Here is an 11,463-nt window from a genome sequence, read left to right as displayed (position 1 = left end):
CACTGATACAGTATGTTGAGGTTACTGGGGCCACACTTGTTATATGACCGCTGGCAGATGACCCCCTTTGCTGTAGGGGTCACCAGCGGGCCTTTAATGTTTACTGGGGAGCCCAATGACTAGTAGTTATACACCTGGCATTTTAAGTCCCCAGGGCTGGGTTTTCTGCTCAGGAGCTTATAGGCACATAAGTATTGGTGCCCTAAGGTCGCTCCATAACAAAGGCCACCCCCTACAAGTCATGCCCCCTCAAGTAGCCAGATATGCCCCTTTTCCCCCCCGTATAGATAGCCAGATGTAAGTACCCCCCCCCCCCCCGCCCACACATTTAGATAGCCATATGTGACTCCTTATAGGTAGCCAGAAGTGCCCCCCCCCCCCCCCCCCCGTATAGTCAGATGTGCCCTCAGACCAGTATAGTAGTTAGTTTGTTCCCTCTTTCCCTCAGCAGAGTGGCAAGTGGATCGTTAATGAGAAGAAACTCATTCACGTTCCAGCGTGACACACAGCAGCGTCGTACGCCCAGCTTCATCTCCTTAGTAACAGGGGTGTCTGTCAGGGTACATTTTGAAAAGGGCTCCTGGAAAAAAGGGCTACTGATATAGATGGAAAAAGCCAGATTGAGCTATTAAAGGCACCTGGTGTAGCCCATATGACAAATTTGGCTACAAAAGGCGCCTGGAGTAGGCGAAATGTCAAATTCAGATACAAAGGGTGCTTGGTGTAGCCCATATGCCAAATTTGGCTACAAAGGGTGCTTGGTGTAGCCCATATGCCAAATGGTGGTGCCTAACACTAAGACCCCCTCTCCCCTGGTGGGCCTAACCCTAAGACTCCCGTGGTGGTGCCTAACCCTATGACCCCCCTGGTGGTACCTAACCCCCCTTGGTGGTGCCTTACCCCTCCCTGGTGGTGCCTAACCCTAAGACCCCCCTGGTGATGCATGACCCTAAGACCCCCTGGTGATTACTATGACTTAGCTTCTCCCTACCCTCACACAGAACCCTCCCCTTGTGGTGCCTAACTCTAACCTCTCCCTGGGGGTGCCTTATCCTAGGACCCCCCTAGTGGTGCCTAACCCTAAGACACCCCCCCCCCCCCCACTTGTGATGCCCAATCCTAACCTCCCACGCCCTCAAATCAAACATCTTGGCTATAAAAGGGCAACTTTTTGTAGCAGAATCAAAAACCTTGTAGCCGAAAACCTTGTAGCCGAATCACAAGTATGGGCTACAAAGGGGTGCCCTTTTGTAGCAGAATCAAAAACCTTGTAGCCGAAAAAAAAATATGGGCTACAAAGGTTCGCCCTTTTGTAGCAGAATTAAAAACCTTGTAGTCGAATAAAAAATATGGGCGTCCCTATTTGTAGCCAAATCAAAAATATGGGCTACAAAGGGGCACCTTCTGTAGCTGAATCGAAAACCTTGTAGCCGAAAGAAAACTCGGGAACCCTTTTCCCCACCTTGTAGCCCATATTTGCAGAAATAACATTGAAGTCTAAGGAGGAGCCCTTTTAATACACATGGCTCAATAGCCCTTTTTAACTGATGCCGTCTGTCATGTGATACGCGCACGTACAGGCACATCACTGGACAATGTTTTTACAAAGGAGAAGGCGCTAGGGGTGCTGCTGTGGAGAGATGTCACACTGGAACGTCAGGACATGGTAAGTTTCTTCTAATTCTCTGCAAAGGGAGGGAGAGTAGTGGGGCACATTGGGCATCCAGTGAGCCACCTTTCAGCCATTAGCCGCCTGTAGGTCTGGTAAATCTGTCTCTTAGATTTGGATTATGTGAAAAAGGGGTTAGAAACTACTTGGGATTTTACTGTTGTCTGTGTCCCCACCTGGGGGTATTCCCTCACATCCTGTCCTCCATGGACTCCTCTGCTTCAATATGAACCCTTGTGATGCCAGGCACAGGAAGTAAGGAAAAACATTTGAGCTCTTTTAGGCTCACACTTGGTCCGTTGCAGTGCACATCCACAGAAATAGAATCACACTGCAATTATGTTACAAACTGGTTACATGTGATTCAACATGTACAGTGCAGCATACAGTTCATAGACTTATGCATGCATCACACTGCGAACTGCATGCAAAGGAGCGCTGGTGATTCCAAAGTGCAGCTAAATGCGCTGCTGTGGACCCCAGGCCTTAGAGAGATTTACCCACCGCCTGTTAGGGGCAGGAAGGTCTCCCAGGTGGCAATAAAAATCCATTTAGTGAGAAGCGTGCCCAAATGTGATATTTTTTGTGTAAAGTGACAATAATGTACCGTAGCTAAAAATCATATTTTTAAAAATGTGGTTCCAGCTGAATTTAGAAAGTGAAGTGTTGCTATCATACCTGCTCAGTAAAAAAGTTAGCTTTGTTTGCGTCTCAGGACATTCTGCACCGTTTTGCTGACCTGCTGCAGTGGCCCACACATTAGAGTACTGTTGCTCGTAGGCACCGAGACCCAATCTCTCAGGTAATAGTTTGGGGCCAACAGCTGTACAGATGCGTTGCTAGTCTGGGAGGAGGGATGATGCATGACACATAACAAAACAGCTGTTGGCAGGGAAGCAGGAAATTTGGGCGCATGAGGCAGGTGGACAAAAAGGGCGCCGCCATTCACTCCCATAATAAATATCGTTTAATGGGCGCCCAACAGGAAAAAAGGGCGCTGGAGAAAAATAACGTTTTAAAAGCGACGCCCGGAGACTTTTAATGTTTTATAACTGCTTCTCATGATTACACATTATTTAATGATTTATAATTTGTTAAACATTATTTTTAAAAGAAAAACAGTACAATATTTTTTTTAAACATTTTGTTTAAACGAAAAACCGTACAAATTTTTTTTAAAAAAAAACATTTTTAAACGAAAAATTGCTCAATATTTTTTTTAAAACGTTATTAATGCTTATCACAGGGGGGGTCTTAGGTTTAGGCATCACCAGGGGGGTCTTAGGTTTAGGCACCATCAGGGGGGTCTTAGGTTTAGGCACTACCAGGGGGGTCTTAGGTTTAGGCACCACCAGGGGGGTCTTAGGTTTAGGCACTACCAGGGGGGTCTTAGGTTTAGGCACCACCAGGGGGGCCTTAGGTTTAGGCACCACCAGGGGGGTCTTAGGTTTAGGCACCACCAGGGGGGTCTTAGGTTTAGGCACTACCAGGGGGGTCTTAGGTTTAGGCACCACCAGGGGGGTCTTAGGTTTAGGCACTACCAGGGGGGTCTTAGGTTTAGGCACCACCAGGGGGGTCTTAGGTTTAGGCACCACCAGGGGGGTCTAGGGGTTGGGGGAAGGTACAGGGAGGGTTCTGTGTGAGAGTAGGGTTAGGTATAGCTTTAGTAACATTTTTATTAATGTTTTATAAAACGTTATTATAAATTTCACTTTTTAAACAGGGAAGATTAACGTTTTTTACAATTGCCGATTTCATACACATTATTTAACGATTTATAACTTTATAAAACATTATTTTTAAACGAAATATAGCACAATTTTTTTTAAACGTTATTCATGCTTATCGTTTAAAACCCTGCGCTCTTTTTTCCCGGCTCCCTTTTTTAACGTACGCTGTTGGCAGGCAACTTATAACTTTCATCTGACAGGTTAATCTTATCTCTCCCTGCACTGGTTGTCATTACGTGACTGGAGAACACCAGTAACTGTTCAGCAATATTAACATGATGCCCCCATAATCTGTCCGACTTGCACGTGTAGGTGAGGAGTATGGTGCTACTACAACAAAAGGATTGAAAATCTAGTAAAGGGACTGAAAAACTAGTCAGATTAACCTAAATCAAACAAAAAGGACAAGTTTAATCTACCTGGGGCTTCTACCAGCCCCCTGCAGCCACCCTGTGCCCATGTCGGCACTGAGCAATCCTCCAGTTCCCCGCAGCACCCCTCTTTCATTTAGATGTACGGCCCTGGTCTGTGCACCTCCTGATCGCGACGCTGTGGATAGGAGCACTCTGCCCATGCGCAGTACGGGGAAATCTCTATGGGAACGCATGCACAGTGGACACTGACTCACCAAGTCGCACAGTCAAAAGAGGGGCAATGCGGGGGACTGGAGGATCTCTTAGTGATGGAACGGGCACAGGGTGGCTGCAGGGGGCTGGTAGAAGGTCCAGGTAACTTAAATTCATTTTTTATAGTTAGGTTCCCCTTAAATAAAGAAGGTGCAGGGGCGTAAATAGAAATCACCAGGCCCCCCTGCAAAAATTTGGATTACCCCCCCCCCCCCCGGCCTGCTCAAGGGCCATTTGGGGGGCTGGAGGGGTCGCAGAGCAGCTGGAGGGGAGAGCTTGGCCACACATCAGCGGGGAGGGGGGACAGTCCCCCCTCCCTCACCTTGGGCTGATCCTCCAGCATCTATCAGCGGCAGCAGTCGGCGGGCAGTAACGCATACCTCCATCCTCCGCAGAGGTCCAATTTCTAAGTGCCTCATGCTACTTCCTGTTTAAACAGGAAGTAGCGTCAGACACTTAGAGGGAGGAACCTCTGGCGGTGGAACACATGGAGGTTTGTGTTTCTGCCCGCCGCCTGCTGATGATACTGGAGGGGAGTGCTGATGTGTGGCCATGCTCTCTCCTCATGCTGTGACACCTCCAGCCCCCCAAAATGGCCCTGAGCGGGGGCTGCAGCCCCTATTGTTACGCCACTGAGAAGGTGATTATGTATAGCAATAATCAAAAAATACAGTGTGTCTTCAATAAAATGTTTCTGTAATGAAATAAATGAAAATAGTTTTTACTTTCCAGGAGACCCTCGTAATAGGTTCCCATATAATATGCCTGATTATTTTGCAGCAGAGTTGTATGCCAGAGTATATTCACTACTAATTTTGCACCACAAACACAAAGCAGTTTCCTCTGTGAACACCTTGCGTTAATGGCGTGATTTGTGATGCCTAATAGCAGAGATAAACCATTCCAGCACTGTATTTACCATACGCATTTGCTATAAATAATCTCCTATTTGCTCCTGCTCAGATTTTTTTTCTGAGATTATCCCATAATATAATTTAAATCACAGTTGCTGTTCCTTTTCCAGTGGATTCAATTACACCTCATAAGCTTTTATTTACAGCGAAAACGCGTAGGCAATGGCAAGTCCACTTACAGTTGTGAAATGCTGCAACTTTATTTACTGTATTTTTCTTGCTAGCCCATGGCTGTGTGTTGAGATGACAGTCTAAATATTATTTTTTTCCAGAGGTATTTTAGGTAGCTAGTTAACCTCCTGGGAGTTTAATTTCCCTGCAATTTTAGTACCAAAAGCAGTACATTTTTTTTAACCACTTAAAGTGAATAGGAACCGCATTTAAAAAAATGAGACAGATACTTACCCAAGGAGAGGGAAGGCTCTGGGTCCTATAGAGCCTTCCCGCTCCTCTCCCGGTCCCCTCGTTCCAGTGCTGGCTGGCCCGGTAGCAGTATTTTATTAAATTAGTCAAATACTGCTTTACCTGGCCGAAGGAGGCTTCAGAAGTCTTCAGGGAGCCCGAGTGCTCCTGAAGAAGGGCTTCGGGAGGACACGGCTCCTGAAGGCTTCCAAATACCCTTTCGGCGGGGGATTGAAACGAGGGGGAGCCAGCACAGGATAGAGAGCACCGAGAGAGGAGACGGAAGGCTCTATACGACCCAGAGCTTTCACTATCCTTAGGTAAGTATTTGCTTCATTTTTTTTTAAATGCAGTTCCCATTCACTTTAAGCCCACAGGGTTGTTTATTTTTTTGCATCTGAGCAACTTTCACCTCCCATTCATTTGCCAATAACTTTATCTCTACTCATCACAATGAATTGGTCTATATCTTGTTTTTTCCGCCACCAATTTGTCTTTCTGTGGATGATACATTTTGCTAAGAATTAATTTATTCTAAATCCATTTCATCACTATTTACAAGCCCATAATTTAAAAAATTATATTAATATACTCCTTTGACATGCATATTTAAAAAGTTCAGACCCTTAGGTAACTATTTATGTTGTTGTTGTTTTTTTACTGTCATTTTTTTTTTTTATGAAAACATTTACTTGGGTCATTTGTGGTGTAGGAGGTAAACAGCAGGGCCGGGCCGAGGCATAGGCTGGAGAGGCTCCAGCCTCAGGGCACAGTGTAGGAGGGGGCGCAGAATTCATTCAGCTGTAATTCCTAATTGTGTTTGAAGCAGAAAGAAATAAGAAAAGGGGATACATGGCAGTGACTGCAAGCCAGATAACTAGATATTAAGGTGTTGGAGGTTGTGGGCCCTGTGGCGCCTCGTAGTCTAATAGCAATCAGTGTGTGATGGCTGGGGTGGCAGGGATGGAGGGGCGCACTTTGGTGTCTCAGCCTTGGGTGCTGGAGGACCTTGTCCCGGCTCTGGTAAACAGCTAATTTTAAGTGTAAATCAATGTATTTGTTTAATAAAAAATAGATGTGGGAGTAGTTTTACTATTTGGCCACAAGATGGCCACAGTCAAAAAGTCCTGGAAGCGTGATCGTACGCTTCCAGGAAGATTTAGAAGGACAGGAAACTTTTTGTAACACAGAAAAACCGCAGCCTCTGATGAGAGGCTGTCAGCTTTTCTGCGGGGGGCTTCGATCAATGAATGGGATCTATAATCTCATTCATTGATCGCTGGGCTAACGGCCGGCGGCCCGCGGGAGTGCGAGCAGCCCATCTGGATGAGAATGTTCGTCCCGATGGGCTTAAGTGGTTAAAACATTTCTTTATATTGTAAGCATTTTTGCAGACCGTGTAAGTTGCGGTCTTGCAAGCTGTCCGCAAGCAAGGTAGGCCTGGACCAGGACCACAGGGCTAAGGGGAAGGCCATCCTGAAGGAGTTTTGCGGCCCCCTCCCCTCCCCTTTCTTCTCCTTCCTGCATTTTAAAAAAGACAGGCTCTCAGAGGTTATGGCTGCAAGGTCTCCGAGGCAGCCAGTGGTATGGGACAGGAAGGGGCGGGCATTGCAGCTCCCGGGCCCTATCATAGCTAGATATAGGCAGGATGGGGAGGAGTAGCCAAGAGAGTCAGGACAGGAAGGGATAGGGCGGTCTGAATCCACCGGTAAGCAGGGCAAGGCAGGTTTTTCAGGGCAGTTTTCTGCTGTTCCTGCTGCCAAGTCGGACCAACGCACCCTGGTAGAACAGGTACAGGCAGCGGCAGCATCCCCGGGGGCATAGAATGGGTCAGGCAGCAGCTTGGTCCCATATTGCAGGGGCTCGGGTCGGACGCGGCCCTCCCCCCCCCCTTGGCCACGTGCGAGGAAATCGAAACCTCCTGCACGGCTTAGCCTCGACAGTTCCCCACCTGCGCGTGCTAGGCGCCACACTAGGAGCCCCCTGTGGACCCTCCAGCCCCTCAGCCTAAGCCCTTGGTCAAAAAAATCAAAGGGTAAATCAAAGGGGGCTGGGAGGAATCCCCATCACAGGTGCAGCACGCAGGAGGGCACATCGGGCCATCGCTTCAGTGCCTCCCCCTCTTCTGCCTCCGGACCGCACGGCGCCTTCTAGTGGGCACTCCAGCCACAAGAAGGGCGCTCAGCAAAAAAAAAAACATCAGGTCACCCTGCGGCAGCTTGGGTCGGGCAGCGGGCTCCACTGGAAGAAGCTGTGCCGACTATAGTCCCCCGCCCCCCTTGCCTGCCCCTGCGGTCGTCTCTTTGGAATCGCCGGTGGCACCTCCACTTGTGGGTGCGCTAAGCACCTCGGTGGCACCTGCACAAAACAAGGAGGTTGATGCGGTCCACCTAGCCAATTCAGCTAAGTGCGAAGTGAATGTTTGCTACGAGGGACCGCTTGGCTCGCACCTGAAGGCAGAAGTTCGGGAGAAGATTTGGAGGGGTGAGTATGTGGAAATTTTCTTTTTGCTGCCACTCGAAAAATTTAACTTGGACCGGGCGAAGCCAGACGAATCAAAGAAGGAGGAAGAGGAATGCCGGAGATATTGTTTAATCCCGCTGACCTTTTCAAATTGTCTACAGGCGTTTGCTATCTTATCAGGAGTTATTGGCGAAAAATCGCCTTGTTCTGCTTTGATGAGCAGTTCCGGCAGAGGAAAGCGGTGCGTCCAGCGTTAAGGTGGGACCACAAGGACATTAGCTTGTGGATGAAACTGATGACTGAGGTGCGGAGTGCCTCCTCTTCCCCCTTTCGGGGAGGGGGGGGGGCAGCGCCACAACTGCTCCAGGACAGCTGGCCAACAGAAAAAGGGGCCTCTGTTGGCATTTCAACGAGGGAAGTTGTCGGTTTGGTAGCGAATGCCGTTTCAAGCATGAATGTTCCAACTGTGGAGGGACACATACAGTTTCACGGTGTTACCGGGCAAAGCCCAAGGCCGGAGAGTCTGCGAACAAGAGGGAAGACGCCGGTAGCAGTGGAAAGGATGCTGCCGAATCTAAATAGGTACACCGATCGTTCAATGGCAGAATTTTTACGGGAAGGATTTACCCATGGTTTTGTGATTCAGAGCCGTTGTCCTGCACCTCCTGTTCCTTCCAGGCGGAATTTGAAATCTGTTTATGAACACTCGGAAGTGGTGGATGAAAAACTACAGAAGGAAGTTTCCTTGGGTCGGATGGCTGGTCCTTTTCAGGAAATTCCATTGACAAACTTGGTTGTATCACCGTTGGGGCTGGTTCCCAAAAAATATTCTGTAAAATTCCGCCTCATTCGTCATCTCTCCCATCCGCACGGGCGCTCAGTGAACGATATAATTGATCCGGAGCTGTGTTCGGTTAGCTACACATCATTTGATGCCGCTACTGCTTGGGTACGTCACTTTGGTGTCGGCGCATTGTTGGCAAAATCCGACATAGAGGCTGCGTTCAGGCTCTTGCTGGTCCAACCCAACAGCTATCGATTGTTAGGATGTTTTAGGAATGGTTCGTACTATGTCGACAAATGTTTGCCGATGGGTTGCTCCATCTCCTGTTCCTATTTCGAAGCATTTAGCTCGTTTCTCAAATGGGCAGTCAGGAATGTGTCGGGGCATGCATCCATCATCCATTACCTGGATGAGTTCCTATGCATTGGTCCACCGAATTCTGCCATTTGCGAGCTTCTCCTGGTGTTGCTGCAACAAGTAGCAGCAATATTTGGCATCCCATTGGCCCCTGACAAGACGGAAGGCCCGAAAGAACAAATCCAATTTTTGGGAATACTCATAGACACACAAAAGATGGAGTGTCGGCTTCCGGAGGACAAGCTGGCGGACTTATTGAGGTCAGTTTCTCTAGCGGCTGGGCTAAAGAAGATTCAGTTGCGACAGCTGCAATCCTTGTCAGGGAAGTTGAATTTCGCATGTCGTGTGTTACCCATGGGTCGGGTACTTTTCAGACGCCTCGCTGCCCCTACATCGGGTGTTAAACTATCACACCATTACATGCTGATTACGGCCGATCTGCGTGAAGACTTGCAGGTGTGGAAGCATTTTCTGGAGGAATACAACGGGAGATCCATGGTCATGGTGGACAGCATAGACAGCTTCGATTTGGAACTTTTTACCAATGCAGCAGGTTTGGTAGGTTTTGCGGCATTTTTCCTCAGCCAATGGTGTGCACATCATTGGTCTGAGAGTTGAGTTCAGGAAGGGTTTACACGCAACCTCATGCTCCTTGAGCTGTTCCCCATCATTGCTTTGGAAGTCTGGGGGGAAAATCTCGGCAATCGCAGGATCAGGTTTAACTGCGACAACGCAGGGGTTGTGAGGGCCATCAATACTATTTCTGCTTCTTCCCCCCCTGTTTTTCACTTGCTGAGGTACTTGGTCCTTTCCTGTCTGCGCTTGAATGTTTTTATTTTTGCTGTACACCTTCCGGGTGCTGTGAATGAAGTGGCTCATGCTCTGTCTTGGTTTCAGCTGGACAGGTTCCGGTCGTTGGTGCCAGAGGCCGCAGAGGAGGAAGTTCCATGCCCAGAGCACTTATGGAGGATTCCGTTCAGGTCATTCCCAGCCTAATTGCTAGATCGTTGGGTGATTCTACATTATGTGTCGGCATGGCAACAGTGGACTTACTTTGTGAACCAGGTGGGTGTGAACGGTGCTACTGAGGATAAGGTTATGGTGTTACTGTACTTTATTGGTGAACACTTTGTGGCGGGTGTCTCGGAGCCTGCCATGCAACACATTCTTGCAGGGCTGGCTTTTGGTTTTAAACTGCGCAATGAGCCTGACATTACCAAGATGTTTCAAGTACGCCAAGCCATGAGAGGCTTCCGAAGAGGCAAGACTACTGTGGATCGCCGGCACCCAGTTACAGTTGTCATATTGCAAGCCTTGTTGGGTAAGTTGTCAACCGTTTGTGCTGATCTGTTTGAGATTAGACTGTTTACGGTGGCATTTGTATTGGCGTTCTTTGGTGCATTCTGGGTAGGGGAGTTGGTCAGCAACAGGGGTGCTCATCCGGATTCTGGATATCCATGTAACCCGGATATCCGAACTTTTTCCGCTATCCGATTCCGGATTTTTAAAAAAATCCGGATAGCTACCTGCGGATATTTGGGCGCATAACGCGGATATCCGTGGATATTGTGGATATCCGGATCCGAAATACTGTAACTAAGGAGATGACGTCCTTGAGCCAATCAGAGGGCTCCCAGCAGAAGCCCTAGCAACCAATCACAGAGGGGAACCCTGGCCAGCCCCACCTGACCTCATTGAGCCAATCAGAGGGCTCCCAGCCTAAACCCTGGCACCCAAACAAAGAAAGGAACACTGCCCAGCCCCCCTGTATAATAAGGAGGGCTGCCATGATGAGACATATCGTCTTATCTTGCTGAATGCTCACTGAGAGACATGCTCCATGCTGGCCTAGCAAGGGCTGTACATAGTTATAAACCTAAAGCTGTTCAGTGATTAACCCCTTCACTACTATCACTACACTATTTTTAAATCGTTAATTAGCTTGATTGATGTCATTGTATGACAATCAGAGTGTGTGCTCCAGTGCTGCTGGCCTAGCAAGGGCTGTACACAGTGATAAACCGAAAGCTGTTCAGTGATTAACCCCTTCACTATCACTACACTATTGTTAAATCATTAATTAGCTTGATGTCATTTGTGTGACAGTCAGAGTGTGTGCTGCAGGCAGCTGCTATGTGTCTGTGTGTGTGCTGTGCACAGACCAGGCCAGCTGCTGCCTGCTGGCCAGCTATTAGCCTTAGGTATAAGTTAGGTTAGGGATTAGGGGATAGGATTACTGTGTTATTGTGTAGTTAGTACTGTAGTACTGCAGTCAGTGATAGTAGTTGTTAGAGTAGTAGTACTACTGTGTTAGCTTTCTACAGAACTGCTGTACTGTAAGCAGTGCCAGTGTGACAGTTAGTGTGCACTAGTGTCTTCTCCTCTGCTGTCTGACTGTCACTCGGCACTTGGCACGTGTCACTTGGCACGTGTCACTTGGCACGTGTCACTTGGCACTTGCCATGTGTCACGTGTTGGGATGGGTGAGGGAGGGTGACCAGGAAGAGTGGACGGCGCA

The 11,463-nt window shown here is 48.3% G+C and overlaps 1 protein-coding gene across 1 annotated transcript in view; it reads left to right on the top strand.

Annotated features, from left to right (window-relative positions):
- Positions 1 to 11,463, top strand: part of CHST13 (carbohydrate sulfotransferase 13) — an 841,732-nt gene that overhangs the window by 401,859 nt on the left and 428,410 nt on the right. The window lies entirely within an intron of this gene.

This window comes from Hyperolius riggenbachi, chromosome 9 (assembly GCF_040937935.1).
Source record: "Hyperolius riggenbachi isolate aHypRig1 chromosome 9, aHypRig1.pri, whole genome shotgun sequence".
Lineage (NCBI taxonomy): Eukaryota > Metazoa > Chordata > Amphibia > Anura > Hyperoliidae > Hyperolius > Hyperolius riggenbachi.
Note: the sequence above shows the minus strand (reverse complement) of the source record. Positions and strands in the feature narration are given on the sequence as shown.